The sequence below is a fragment of the Callospermophilus lateralis genome, chromosome 14, assembly GCF_048772815.1.
Source record: "Callospermophilus lateralis isolate mCalLat2 chromosome 14, mCalLat2.hap1, whole genome shotgun sequence".
NCBI lineage: Eukaryota > Metazoa > Chordata > Mammalia > Rodentia > Sciuridae > Callospermophilus > Callospermophilus lateralis.
Window position 1 is genome coordinate 51,903,526 of NC_135318.1, and position 15,702 is coordinate 51,919,227.

Consider the following 15,702-nt stretch of genomic DNA (forward strand, 5'->3'; position numbering starts at 1 on the left):
AAGAATTTCTGGATCTCTGAAATGCTTATTGGTCCTCCATATGAAATGTAAAATCTGGACCTTGTCACATCCAATTTTATTAGTGACCATGGGGCTAACCACAGGGAAAACCAGTGTGACTAATTTTGACTCGGGGCTTTAACACCATCTGGATGCTAACTAGTAGCGTTCTGATCTGTTAGCTCCAGATGTCTGGAGCTTTGAGAGATTTGACTATGAGAATTTGGACACACGCTCCTAATTTCCAAGCAAAGTGGATGCCACTTGAGGCCTTAACATGATCCTTGAACTTCACCACCCATATTAACTTAAGTAAGGAGGAGATGGCTGCTGCTTGCAGTCTATCATGGGTTAACCAGTGAACAATTACCCTGTTCCTGGGTACACAGGGAGAATATATGTGAAACTCTGCGAATTCCTAGGAGCTATATAAACATAGTGTTTCTACTCACTGTTTTTTTTAATGTCCAGATATGGACGTCCCCAAAAGGTGTTCTTAAGACCAACATAATCAGCTGATGCTCCTCAAGAACACACGAACGTGGACCAAACTAATAATTGGTCCAGTAAGAATCCCTCACAGAACTGCAATTCTATTTTTAGATGAGCTTCATTATGATGGTTTTTGTTATTAATAATCAAGTTTGCTACAAACAGCTCCCTGTGGTGTACAGGTCCTCAGGCATAGCTCCACCTGGGCTTCCCAGGGACAGGGATGCCTGGGGCCTCTGAGAGAGACTCACTGATCCCTTGGGGCCCCAACCAACCTGCCCCCAGGGGCTCCTGACTTCTTTTGTCACAAAAGGTTTATCATCCTAAAAGCATGGGTGTTTTCTATTCTTCCACTTTTCTGCTTTCTCCTTCTTTGGATCCAAAAACTTAATTCCAAGAGGAGCTAAAGGCTCTGTAAATAGATTTATATTTCATGCTCTAAGAAGACATTTCAGCCCTACCTCTCCTAAAGACAGTGGCCCTGATTCTAGAGGTGGCCCTGCCCTAGTGGCTTATGAAAGAAAGTCTTTTCTCCATTCTCAAGATAAAAATAAAGATTACTCAGATAGATCTGCAATTTCGTCTTGGCAGAGAGTTTCAGAGAACCAGAATCCATTGGATGCACATTCACAGGCTTAATTTCAGAATCTCAGATGACAGAAACATTCTCACTGACTACAAATGAGGAGCAGAATGCTTGGCTACTTTTGATATTTTAAACTATCATGTGAAAATAATCATGAAGACCATGTCTTGATTGTCCTCATATCAAATGTGTTCTCCAACCGCCTCAATCAGTAAAAGTTGAAGTTCTGTCATTGAGAAAAATATTTAATGAAGTGTCAGGAAACACTTTGTTGATACACAAAGAATTATGTTAAGCATCTTGGCACCACCAAAGTAAATAGGACGCCATCTCCTTCAAAAGGATTCTATAATCCCGTCAGGAAGACAAGAACTGAACACTGGTAAATATAAGTAGAATATGAGAAGTGCCACAAAAGAGGGACAAACAAAGCTATAGGATTTCAGATGCAAGAGATTATACTTCTGGCTGAAGGGAACCCATGAAGATGGCACAGAAGTGACATTTGAGCTGCATCTCTCAGCATGCGCAGTCTCGCTACTGGATCTGCCTTGTGTTTCTCCAGTTACACATCCAGTAAAGTTCTAAAGTGGAGTTCATAGTTATGTCTGATAGTTTTCTAGCTACATAACATGTTACCACAAACTTGGTAGCTTGAAACTCACATTGGTATTTTCTCATAATTTCTGTGGGTCAGGAACCAGGGCATGGAGTACTGGCTTCTCTGTTCAAGGTCTCACAACTCTGAAATCAAGATGTGCACGGGGTTGTGTTCTCATCTGGAGTTCTTCCAAGTCCATTCAGGTTATTGGTAGAATTTCTTTCCTTGCATTTGTAGGACTGAGGTCCCTGTTTTCTTGAAGGCTGTTGGCCAGGGGTTGCTCTCAGCAGCTAGAGGGTACCCTTACATGTTAGCTGTGGGGCCCTCCCTCACGGGCCACTTACTCCTTCAAAGCCAGTGGGAATGTTTTTCTCTTCAAGGAAGGTCTGAACTCTCTCTCTTTTTTAAAAAAATTTATTCTAATTTGTTATATATGACAGCAGAAGGCATTACAATTCATATTACACATATAGAGCTCAATTTTTCATATCTCTGATTGTATACAAACATAATAATTTTATTTTATTTTATTTTTTATTTTTTTTTATTTATTTATTTATTTATTTTTTTTTTTTGGTGCCAGAGATTGAACCCAGAGCCTTGTGCGTGTGAGGCAAGCACTTTACCAACTGAACTATGTCTCCAGCCCCCTGAACTCTCTTTTTTTTAGGACTTGCCTGATTGTGTCAGGCCCATCTGACATAATCAGGGTAATCTCCCTTTTGATTAATCCAAGGTAACTGAGGGGAATCCTTAGTTACATCTGAAACATCCCTTCACCTTTGCGAGATGGTGTTTCCCTAATCACCCCCCCCACACACACACACACACACACCCACTCAAGCAGAGTCCTGGGAGGATGGAGATATATGATCCAGGGGCAGGAATCTGGGGGTCCACCACGGGGCCATTTTGCCTACCACATGATTTAAGAAAAAGTGTAAGCTTTATAATCCATGTGAGAACATAATCCTTACTAAAAATTCCAACACTGTGTACAAATTTAAACCGATAGCACCAGAGAGTCAAAGATAGGGATGGTGAGTATAGAAAGAGATGTGGCAGATTGTATTTTCAAACAGGGCTACCACAATATAGTGTGTGTTCACAACCCTCTATACGTATGCTTTGTATTGCTACAATAAAGTGCAAAGCACACTCTACACACACTCACACATACATGCTATTCTTACAATGTGACATTGAACCCTCTTCCCACTAAATGTTGGCGTCTATCACCCTCTCTTGGACTTAGACACAACTATGTAAGTGCCTCACCAAGGAAGGATGGCAGAAGTGACACTAAATGACTTCTGTGACTGGTGGCATAAAAATGTCACACACTTCCATTTCCACTCTTGAGGCATTTACTTTGGAACCCTGCCTGCATGCAGTGTGAGAACACCAGGCAGTCACAGAAGTCACATGGAGGTTCAAAAGCTGACAGTCCAGAGAGGGTCCCAGGCAAAGCCCGCATCATCTGCCAGATATGTGAGTAAAACAGCTTGAGAGGACTTCAGCCCCCAGCTGGTGAATCCCCACACCTTCCAGCCACCCCAGGCAAGTGCCATGTGGAAGCAGAGATGAGCTGTCCCTTTTGAATCCTGCTCAACTGTATAGATTCTTGAGCAAAATAAATGATTGTGATTTTAAGCCATTTGGTTTGAGGTGGTTTGTTAAGCAGCTGCACATGACTGGAACAGATGTGGAATGCAAGCTAGACGCTGGCAGTTCTGGATTTCCCCCAGAATCAAGAGGAAGCCAAGCCCTCCCATAACCAGGAAGGTAGAAACAGAGAAAGCCTCCAGGGCCCAGCACTCTTACAAGTGCACAGCATTCTAAGCAGGGGAGCCTGCTTTAATCTGGGCGCCTGCCCCATGCAACGGATTAAGAACCCTGAGCTACTGTGCAGAAGGAGCTCGATTTACTGTCTGAAACAAATAAAAGAGAAAGCAGGGGACTAGGGAGATGAATGAAGAGAAAGAGAGGCTGATTTTCAAACTGGAGACTGACAGACAAATGCACAGGTAAATGGGGGAAAGCCAGAGGAGGCAGCTTTTAATGAAAGGCATCTCTAAACACACACTCACAAGCACACCCCTAGCTGCTGGTCAGAGACAGTTCCACCTCTCCCTGCCTCTCGCCCTCTCAGGTTCTGGAAATAGGAACCTGGCATCCAAATACAAACCGAATATCCCATTGCCATGCCACGTCCCTGGTTCTCTGTAAAGCATGTAATTCCAGCTGTTTGGCAGCATCTCAAGAGGCTCTGGGGTAAAAAAGGCTTTTCACATGTGTTCTTGCTTATTTGGCTGGGTGTGGGAGAGAGGATTTCCGAAGGATCCGGAAATCTGCCATACATGGGGCAATGTGGGAGGATGCTTGGGACAGCAAGGACAAATAGTGTCTGACATACCACGCAAATACACACTACACACACCAAATGCACCCTGCACAATGCACTATACCTCACTATAGCTATGCCACACACATCACACACACACACACACACACACACACACACACACACACACACACACTCATACATAACCCTTCCTTGCCTGCGCAACTAATTGCTGTCTTGAGTTTAAAAAAAAAAAAAATGTGGAGAGGAGGGAGAGAGGGAGCTTCAAAGGAATTCGTTTCTCTCTCGTTACCCACGCCTAAGCCATGGGCTTTCTTTTACTCTAATGCATGCAAGTTTATCCTTTCTATTGTCATTTGGGCACCAAATCCGAACCTGAGAATTACGAGGATGAAGGTGCTGCGCTGGCTGAGGATCAGAGCAAGGTGAGGAAATGTCCTTCACTTCCCCGCACTCAGAGGTTGCCCTTGGTGCTCACAAGACATGGTGGGAGCCCTTGACCCCCAGTCTCCAGAAGCTGGCCTTTCCCCGACTCCTCTTCCTTTGACTGTCTGGGACTCCTCAGCAAAGCAAAGCCACGGTTAGGGACTGTGGATGCCAGGAGCTGTGGGAGTCAATGATCGGTTCATGATGGGCCTATACAGGCTGTGGATGCCCTCCCTGAATGTGGTTAGACAGGCCGAGTCCCTGCCCACTCAACTGAGAGTGCTTTGGAATGCTGGGGCCCAGTGAGAGAAGGAAAACTGGTTTCTCCTTGCCCTGGTCTCCTGGGGGCTCAGGCAGCTTCAAATCACATAAATCATTCTACAGAGATGCAGCTCTGCCCACGCTGAGGAGTCTGTACCTCTAACTGGGAAGGCTCTCTCCAGGGTCCAGCCTCACCTGAGTTCCTCTGCTGGGCCTTCACTCCCACACGACCCCACTCCTCTTGGGGCCAAGGACTCTTTACAGGTCAGGGCACTTGAACACCCCTTCACAACAGAGGGTTGGAGGAGTCTGTTTAGGGGTGGCATGGATGGAGCCCCACAAAGTTCATAGGTATGGGAAGGTATATTTTCTGTGGTTGATGGAGGAAGATCTGTCATGTCACTCCTCTGCCTGGTACCCAGGCCCCTCAATGGCTTCTCTTGATTGTCATTTTTCTGTGTTTGTATGGGCATACGTTGTGTGCCTGGGACCTTCACAGTCTAATCTTTGAATTCTCAAGAGCCTGGTTTGGAAGTTTTAAAGATCTCAATGTTTGTTTGTTTGTTTCTTTGATTCTCTGTACTCTTAAAATAACAAGGCACTAAAGGCAGGACCCAGAACATAGGAGGAGAAGTGAATAGCACAAAGATAAATATTTCAAGACCTCTTTTCTTTGCAAATTTTAATGAGCTCTTCAGACATCCGTTACCTTAATTTTAGGGTGTAATCGCAGAGCACCCTCATACAACTCTTGCTAATGATGAGCCAAAGCTTGAGCAATCAGGAGGCAGGAAATCTGACCAAGGCCAGCTATGAGAATGAAATTGGATAAGGTTAAATATCAGAACACCCAGCACAGAGTAGATTCTAAATCTCTCTGTACCTCAGTTTGTTCATCTGTGAAATGTGGATAATTATTTGGTATACAAGCAAATTGCACATAGTAGATATTCAATAAATATTCACTTGCACATAATAGATATTCAATAAATGATCACTTTATTTTTGCAGGAGTATGAATTATGTCCAGTAGTATGTATGTTCAGATCAATGATTATAAGAGCAGCACTGTCATTCTTTGGAGTTTATACAATGTGTAACATTTCCCTTTTCCATAGAAGTCTTAGTGTTGGTCTTCAAATCAAATCAAATATTTATTTTCAATACTTTTTCGGTTTCAGCCTATGAAATCAAAAGTGGTGACTCCAGAATTTCCATAGAGGAGGTGACTGTTGCATTAAAAAGAGGATTATCCCAGGAAGTTGCATCTACAATAAAAAATAGTTGCTGTAAATACACGCTTTTATGTGAACATAAGTCTTGATTTCTCTGGGATAAATGCTCAGGAGTTAAATAGCCAGGTTGTATGGTAGCTGCCATGGTTAGATTTTGAAGAAATTGCATATTTTCCAGAGAGGCTAAACTACTTGATTTTCCCACCAGCCTATATGTAAAGGATCTAGTTTCTGTATATCCTCGCCAACTTGATGGTGGTGATGCTATTTTATTTTAGCCATTCCGATAGGTGTATAATAATATCTGTGGCTTTAATTTGCCTTTTCCTAATAGCTAATGATGTCAAACATCTTTTCAGGTGTTTATTTGCCATCTGAATGTCTTCTTTGGTGAAATGTCCCTTTATGTCTTTTACCCATCTTATAATTGAAGCTTTTCTGTTAAATTTGACCCTTTATGAATTCTAGATACTAGTCCTTTCTCATACATGCAGTTGCAAATGATTTCTTCAACTCTTTATTTTTGTTTTTAATTTTATTTTTTATTCTGATTTGTTATATATGACAGAAGAATGCATTACAGTCCATATCACACAAATAGAGCACAATTTTTCATATCTCTGGTTGTATACAAAGTATATTCACACCATTCGTGTCTTCATACATGTACTTAGGGTGATGCTGTCCATCTCATTCCACCATCTTTCCTACCCCATGCGCCCTCCCTTTCTCTCTCACCCCTTTGCCCTTTCTACTTACTCCTCCTTTCTACTTACTCTACTTTCTACTTTCTCTTACTCCCCCCTCCCATCTTTTCATTCTCTTAACAGGACCTTTTGCAGACCAAAATGTTTTCATTTGATAAGTCTAGTTTAAGGCTGGGGCTTAAGCTCAGTGGCAGTGCGTCTGCCTAGCATATGTGAGGCACTGGGTCCAATCCTTAGCACCACATAAAAAATAAACAAACTAAAGGCATTCTCCTGACCATCTACAACTACCAAAATAATTTTTTTAAAAGTCTAGTTTACTAATTTTTTTAATTTTATGGGCTGTGCTTTTATTATCCTAAGAACTTTCTGCCTAATGCCAGATCCTAAAAACTTCCTCCTATGTTTCTTATTAAAAGTTTTAATAGTTTTACATTTTATCTTTAGGTCTGTGGTCCATTTCAACTTATTTTTTTTTGTAATGCACTCAACTTTGGTGGAAGTTCATTGTGTTTTTTTGTTTGTCTTTCTTGTGTTCTGCCTGTGGATGTTCAGTTGCTTCAGCACCATTTATCAAAGTCTGTCTTTCCATCATTGAACTGCTTTTGTACCTTTGTCAAAAATCAATTGGGCAGGGCTAGGGCTATAGTTCAGTGGCAGAGCACCTGCCTAGCATTTGTGAAGCACTGAGTTTGATCTTAGCAATGCATAAAAATAAACAAATAAAATAAAGCCATTCTGTCCATATACAACTACATTTTTTAAAAAATCAATTAGGCATATTTGTGTGGGTTTCTTTCTGGATTCTCTGTTTTGTCCTGTGGATATATGCTTATATCCCTCAAACAAATCCCACATAATCTTGATTTCATTAGCTGTATAATACATCTTGAAATCCAGTAACTAATTCTTCCTACTAAATTCTTTTTTTTTCCAAAATTGTTTTAACTATTTCTTAGCCTTCTGATACAAAATTTAGAATGCTCTTACCTATATACACAAAACTTAATTCTGAGATCTTAATAGAAATTGAGTTAAGCCTGTAACTGTACCTGCTAACAGGTGTTATCTGGGGGAGGAATCTTGGATTAAGTTTAACCAATTTCCTTAATGAAGATATTCTCAGCCTTTAGCATGCAATTATACAGTGTGAATTTCAAAAGGGAGACAGATACCATGGATAGCTTCCAAATTTTTCTGACCATGGAACCCTCTTTGTTTAACATCTCATTGTCCTAGAGTTCTGAGGAAGCCTTTGGGAAAAGCTAGCTCCAGAATTAATTTCAAACTCCAAACTTGACCTCAAGGCAACCAACAGTCAGGCCCCAGTCTTCCTTTCACCTATCATGCATGGGCCCCATCCAGATGGAACTACTCACTATTCTACCAACGGGTCTTGTTCTTTTCTGTGTGGAGACGGAAAGGGCCCGCCACTCTGGATACTTATGCTCTCCAACCACATGTCCACCTCAATTTACCAAACTAAAATGATTTGGACTAGAACTTTAACTTTAAAAGAAAGTCTAGGTTCTCTTCCGAAGCTAAAGAAAGGTTTGAAGAACAGGTGTGCCCACACATTTACATGCATGCTCACAGGGTGCACACAGTAAGTAGTTGTATTTGGCATTGTAGGTTAAGAAACTGATCTTTGTTCTTGGCGATCTCATTTGCTTACTGAAGAAAGTTACAAGATTGGAGTGCTGGGGGTGGGGAAGCCTCTGAAATAAATATGGCAGGCACTTCTTGCCGTTTGGGTCACAGTGACCACTGAAAGCAACTCAAGGATTAAGAGGATTAAGAGGGGAATTTCAGAGCTTTCTTTCTTTCTTTGGTTAACCAAACCATTGGGATGTTTGAAAATCAGTCTTCCTCAGACTCTAAGTGCAGTTACTTCTGGTGGACAATTGAGTCACTCTTATTCAGAACCAGGACACTATAAGTAAACATCCCACTCTATGGAAATTAGGTATCATGTATCATTGTTTCAGTGGGTTGAAATGGAAATTTGTCTGTGGTGCCTAAAATAAGTGGCTTATTTCTCTTGAATAAGAAGTCTGGAAGGTGGCTCCAGGTCTGGCCATTCAATGGTCTTTGACACCACCAAGGACTAGAGTCCTCCTACCTTTCTGCTCAGCCATTATTAGCACACAGCTTCTATCCTCCCCAGGTCCATATCCCAGGAAGAGAGAAAGAGGAGGAACAAAGAGCAAAAGGCACATGTCAACCTTTTATGGGGCTTTTCTGAAAGCTCATCAATTAGGCTTCCATGTAAATTTCATTGACCAGAACATCAGGAAGTCTGGAGAATAGAGCTTTTTAGGAGACAAATTGCCACTCATTCCTGAATAAGTTCTGTTTGCAAGGAAAAAAAAAACAATGAAAGCACCAAGATACCTACCCTGGCAGGCAGAGCACTTATATTTTCTATATGGATAGAACCCCAAATCATGGACTTAAAATAAGCATCCATGGCCTGTTTACCTGCCTGTATTGTAATGCACATATGTACCTAGCGTATCTTTGAAAGTTTCTTCTATATGTAGCATTTAGCAAATTGCTTATGCCGAGATTACTCGAAATTCCTGGGATCATCCAGTTATAGAGCATTTAAAACTGACTTTCAACATATAAAATATGGTGTTCTAAAAATGGCAGTTGCCATGAAAGCTAAAATGATGTGGAAAAACTGCTTTGCCCAGGGACAAAAAGATTAGTAGGCATTTGAGTGATGAGTTTTACATATAATTTAGTGAGTTCCACTCATTCATGCAGTTAGACACAACCCCAGAAGGTCAAGGATTGTTCCCTCCACTTCCTGTTGATGAATCCACTATAGATTTTTTTAGTGGAAATTGTTGCAAAAGAGTCCATTTTGAATTTTCTGTTTTCTGAATGACTTGGACTTAAGAACCTGGGCAAGTTTCAGATATAAGCTTCCCTACAAGGCAGACAAAAGAAATGCTAACAGCAAATAACCAGGTCAGTGAAAAAGAATGACCCAAAAAGGTCCAAGAAAAATAACTATTAAAGATACGATCATTTGATTATTTTCCAAAGAGCTTTTATTACAGCTTCATGCAAGGCTCTCTGGAGCTTTCCATTTGTGTGGTGTGACAGCAAAACCCAGAGAGCTGAACAGTGAGCTGGCATTCCCCCACTTCCCCGTGACTCAGGCCAGGTAGCTCTTTTCAACAGCACATGTTAATCTTGTTAAATCTTAAGTACCTCTTGGTTTTATGGGCCACACTCACTTTCCCTTCCAGCCCTTTTTGACCTTGCGTTCTTTGTGTGGATTGAATGTCATCTCATGAAAGAACCGTACAGTTAATTCTAGAACAATGCCAAGCTGAAGAGTATGTGTAGTCTGCATCTTGGGACACAGACACAGGAGGGTCCACATTGGTTACCCATCAAATTAATTTAAGATCCATCTATGACCAAGTAAAACCCCTCTATGGAAATTTTTTAGAGAAATTTGTTTTTTAGAATTTATCTAGAAAAGTTTTTAGAGATTAAATATTGTTGGCATGGCTAGTACATTTTTGTCTTTGTGTTTTACAGAGGGAAAATGAATTTGTCCTAAGGTTGGTTCAGCTGAGTGGAGACCACACATGGGTATATTAAGTGGGTGTAGCCATGCTGGACAGAAACTAGCCAGAGGTATAAAACTATTAGATGTGCCTACCCTGTGACCCCACACTTTCACAAATGCTTTGACTTTTCAGCATTGGTGAGTGAAACATTTTATGAAACAGTTCACTTTTTGATACTGAATCCAGCTCCTTGAAGAGAAGTGTGTCTTGGCAGCAGATGTGGCTTTGAATGCAGGGTCCAGTGATTGATTAGAAGCCCTTCAAAGTTCTGACATAGTTACCTTTTTTTGTGTTCCCCAGATACAATTTACTTTCATTGGCTCCCACAAACCATGTGCAGCTGAAAAGTGACTGCAGAAAGGCAAGTCAGAATCATCGAAGGGTGAATGTTGGACTCCAAACCCACCATTGCCGCAATCCCTGCAGCCATCCCCTCCTCCACACTTACTTCATTTCTGCTTTCATACGATCTGTCAGATTTCTGAAATGCCAGGGTCCAGAAAGAAGTTATTTGTCCCCACCCCAAAATATAAACTAAGAAGCAACCCTGCTTCTCTGAAACCAAGCTGGTCTTCAAACGGATGAAACTAGAAATATACTATGCTCCAGAGATGCTGCGTCTCTTCACATTCTCCCAGTTTGGTTTAGGGTAATAAATGAGTTTGAGCATTTACTCTAAGCAAGATGCACATTTGGCATTCTGTATTCTCCTGCAGTTGCTGTACATTACTTTTTAAACACCCCCGACCTTGCTTTGCCTTGTGAATTATTTAGAGTAGTGTTATACTGTGAGCCATGGGCAAGTTTATCAAATGGCTTTATGTGTTACAAAAATAGGCAAATAAATAAATCATGTTAGAATATCCATAAGAGGATGTGAAAGAAGATGTCACAAGGAAAAAAAAAAACCTGTTAATATAAGGGTCAAACCACGGTGACATAATCAGTTCAGTAGCAAGAATAACCTTCATTCAGATCCCATGAAGAGTCCTTTAATCCCCCTGGCTCAGAGTTTGGCCTGTTTATATGTCATGTTGCTGAACTTTATTCCTGCTGACTATTTTTACAAAGAGCACTTACTACCGAGACTTTGTTCCAGCCTTTTGGACCATGTTTTATATACAAATAAAAGTAGGAAAGGATTAAAACAGAATTTCTCTATTGAGCTCTAAGAGGGAATTTCACCAAACTCCGGAAAAAAGAATGTGAAACCAATTAACCCTGTGGGAGTAAAAAGGCTTTAGGATAATAACTTTTATTGCATAAACTCTTCTAAGTAAAAAGAAATGGCAGATTAAGCGGAAATGTGTTTCCTGAATCATGCTAGTAAAACTTGCCATGTTCCATCTCTCCTTTACCTAAGCCCGGTGTTGAAAACAGAAATCGAATTCCACGGTGATGAAAACATGTTCTACTGCCACTGGATTTCCTCTTTCCTCCCCTCTTCAGCACAGGCTCACACATCTCCACTCTGAGGAGCAGCCCGATGTCACTTTGTCCTCCTCCTCTTCAGGACTCTTGGTCCTTTCACAGTGTTGAATTGTCTTCAGCCTCTTCTGAAGGGCACTCTGCTCTGTTGCCCCCTCCTTTACCCCCTCCTCAGAGTGCTACCTGCCTTTCCCTCTGGCTCTTTTCTTTGCTAAGGCTCCACTCCTGTGATTGGCAGAGCCTCGCCCTGCATTTTACAGCCTTCCTTCCACCTACTCTCTCTGTGGCCCTGAACTTCAAGGTGGACCTTTTCTCTTCCCAGGCCCACCTAAGAACCCCAGCACATGCCTTCCTGTCCTGGGATTCAAGCTCAGTCATTGTCTCTAAAGCCTCTAGCCTCAATTCTTTGATTTTAATAGGTAGGGTTTAATATTTGAATGCAATAGACAACCCTAAATTATCACCTTTTGATGTCATTTTTTTTAAATATGAGAATTTTTTTAATATTTATTTTTTAGTTTTCGGCAGACACATCTTTATTTGTATGTGGTGCTGAGGATCGAACCTGGGCCGCACGCATGCCTGGCGAGCGTGCTATTGCTTGAGCCACATCCCCAGCCCTTGATGTCATTTTTAATAAATTCACCAGACTAGACACACCATACACACACACACACACACACTCACAGAACCTTATAAAGAACTAAATCAAAAACGAAAGCACTAAAGTGAGTGCCCTTCACAATGTCAAAGAGCAGTCAATGTTGTATTGTTCTTATTGGGCTATTCTTAATCCCTATGAAGTAACAAGACATAGCATCTCTCAGTGGAAGACAGTGCTGATTCTGGAGCCGTACTGCCTGGGCCAAGTCATAGTTCTGCCTAATTTCTCCTACCTAATTTCTCCACACCTCAGTCTTCTCGTCTATAAAATGAGAATAATGAAAGGCCCTACCTCAGAGGTTTTTACAAGGGTCAAAAGAGTTCCTATTTGAGCAGACAGACATGTGATGTCCCATCCTGCTTCAAGAAGGGACTTGCCGCTCAGCTCCGGAGCATGGTCAGCAAGCTCCTCCAGCTCTCAGCAACTTATCTGTCCCAGCTGCAGACAGTTGCCTTGCCCGAGGCCACGCCCTTCCTCGGGAAGCAATTTGGTGACTGAGTGACATGGGTGGGGAGAAGCTGGGCCCTTTGGTCTGGTCCTGCAACACTTGCCTCCAGTTCCCAGCTGGTCAGCTGAGGTCGCTCTATCTTCCCCTCAAAGGTGTTAATCCCTACAAGCACCTCACACCCAAGCCCTGTCTCCACTGCTGCTTCCAGAGAACCCCACCTGTGGCACCGTATGTCAGGTATTGGGAGAAGGGCATGCCACACAGCGAACACCGTGCAAGTGGTTGTTAAATAAAATTAAAGAAGCAATCTGGAAAGGCAACACCTTCAGTGCTCATCTCTCTTTGGAGAAAATGTTAGTGATCATATCAGGGTACTCTAAAGAGCCTGAGATCTAGTCAATCAAAATGAGAGAATTATAATACCATGAATGTAACTATTCATTGATGACAAGGCTATTTTCAGACATTTTAAATTTAGGTCTAACAACTTTGGCTAATGTTTAATGTGGACTTAATGGAGAACCCCTAGGCTGGGTTCAGTCTCCTCGGGTGGGAAGGACACCTGAGTGCAGGGGCAATTCAAGGACAATTGTTCTTAGGCTGTGAAACAGGAAGTAAATGAGTGGACTCCAGCCTTGGGACCCTGGAGTCTTCACAGTCATGAGGTTGGATTTCATCTGCAGACCGTGGCTATCCATTATTCATCAGTTCATTTGTTCAAACGATAGAACTTCATGCCAGTTCTCACAGCCATCCTCTTCTCAAGGCTCTTACCCTGTGGGGTGGAAAGGCCACACCAAGTAATAAAAAAAGACAATTGCAGATGGAGATAAATATTCCACGGGGACACAGTGAAGTCTGGGCTGGAGTGTATTAGGGAAGGCCTCCCACAAGAGGTGACATTTGAGCTAATAATTTAAGTATGCAAAAACAAAAAAAAAAGTGCCTGAGGCAGCACATTCCAGGCCCAAGGAAGAGCCAATGCCAAGCACTGGAGGAAAGAGGGCACCTGTCTGTTGGGAGAATGCCAGGGAGGCCAGTTTTGGCTGGAGAGTGTGAGCAGGACAGAGTACGGCCACCAGGTGAAGCTGGAGAGGCAAGCCAGACCCTGCAGGGCCTTGAAGGCATGGACAGGAATTAGAATTTCATTCTAAACACTAAGAGGAACCCCCTCCCCATTTCCCTGATGATTTTCAGGAGGGTTCACAATTGATGTTTTTAAAAATCACACTGACTAAATGCAAACTCATCACTAAAGAAGGAAAATGAATAACAATTTACTAAAAGATGCGGGCACTCTTCCATTTCTGGGTGATGCTTTTTTTTTTTTTTTTTTTTTTTTTTTTTTTTTTTAGCATTGTGTCATAATTACTAAGGGCTTTTGGGTGAGCCCATGGCTGTTTTATGAGCTTCTCTTGTAACACCGAGAATGAACAACACTCTAGATTAAAATCAGCACTAGACCTGAAAACACGCACATCCTCCCCATCCTCAGAAATTCTACTCATCCTCTTTTCTCACTAAGCTCCTTCCTTCTCATTTCCATTTATAGCATATCAGCTGGTATTAGATAATCTATATAAATCATCCCATGTCAATCCTCAGTTGTAAGTTCTCTAGAACAATAATTAGCTCTGTTACTTTGGCTTGAAGTAGGATGGTATACATTTTTTCTACCTGTCCTGGCTATAGCATTAAAAAGAAAAAAAAGAAAAAAGGATGAATATTGGCCTTCTGAAAGACCAGAACTTACTTAGCCTGGCCTCCCTAAGAAGGATCATATATAAATTGTGTGTGTTTGTTTGAATTTAATTTTCTCTTTCAGGCTGAGTGAGAATCTGCCCACTAAATTTTGCCTACTAAAGATAGGCTGCAGCCCAGAGTGGTGGCTCCCGTCTGTAATCCCAGCAGCTCAGGAGGCTGAGGCACAAGGATAGCAAGTACAAAGCCAGCCTCAGCAACTTAGTGAGGCCCTAAGAAACTTAGATGCTGTCTTAAAAAAAAAAAAAAAAAATGCTATAGAAGAAAAGAGAGCCCAGATCTGATGGAAGGAATATGGAGGAACTGAAAAGGCCAGGAATAAAGTAAGCTAAGCTGTCCAGGGAAGAAGCTGGGATTATGGGGAAACAGCCATTTTATATGATTTAAGTAACTGGTTCCTGAGGTGGACAGAACTGGCTGGGAGGAGCTGCGTGTAGGAAGATTTCAGAATAGTGTCAAGAAGAACACCTGTTAGCAGAGAAAGTTGAGAAAGCATCAACGAGAGAGAAATTTAACACTTTTACCTCTGCCACAGGCTTCTCAAAACAAAACAAAAAACAAACCAGTGACCCCCCCCCCAAAAAAAGGAGTTTTCCCTAGCATTACATTGATGGGATCAAAATTAAGCACTTCCTCTCTCCATGTTACTTTTTTAGTTTCTTTCTGATCATTAAAATGAGGCTTGGTTATTAAGAAAAACTGAAAATTCCCTTCTCCCTCTACCCCACTTCATCCCATCTTCACACACACACACACACACACACACACCCCAAGCAATTTTAAAAAGTGGTTCTCAGTCCAAAGCTTGCTGAATTTATAGAGTTCCAACCAATCTTAGGTTTAGGATCAACACTGAGCCAACAAAGGCCAACATCTGTAAATGAATGGCATACGATGAGTTTAATGAATATAGACTGCCAATGTGAACTTCTATCATAAGTTTAAATATTTGGGGGCTGGGGGTATGGCTAATTGATAAAAGCATGTATTTATCATGCACAGGGCCCTCAATTAGACCCCCAGGACCACAAAATAGTAATAATGATAATATTTTCTTCACCTCTTAATTTTTCTCTATGAAACAAATTAATCACTGGAACAATTAGGATGAAAATCAACATGCATCAAATAACAT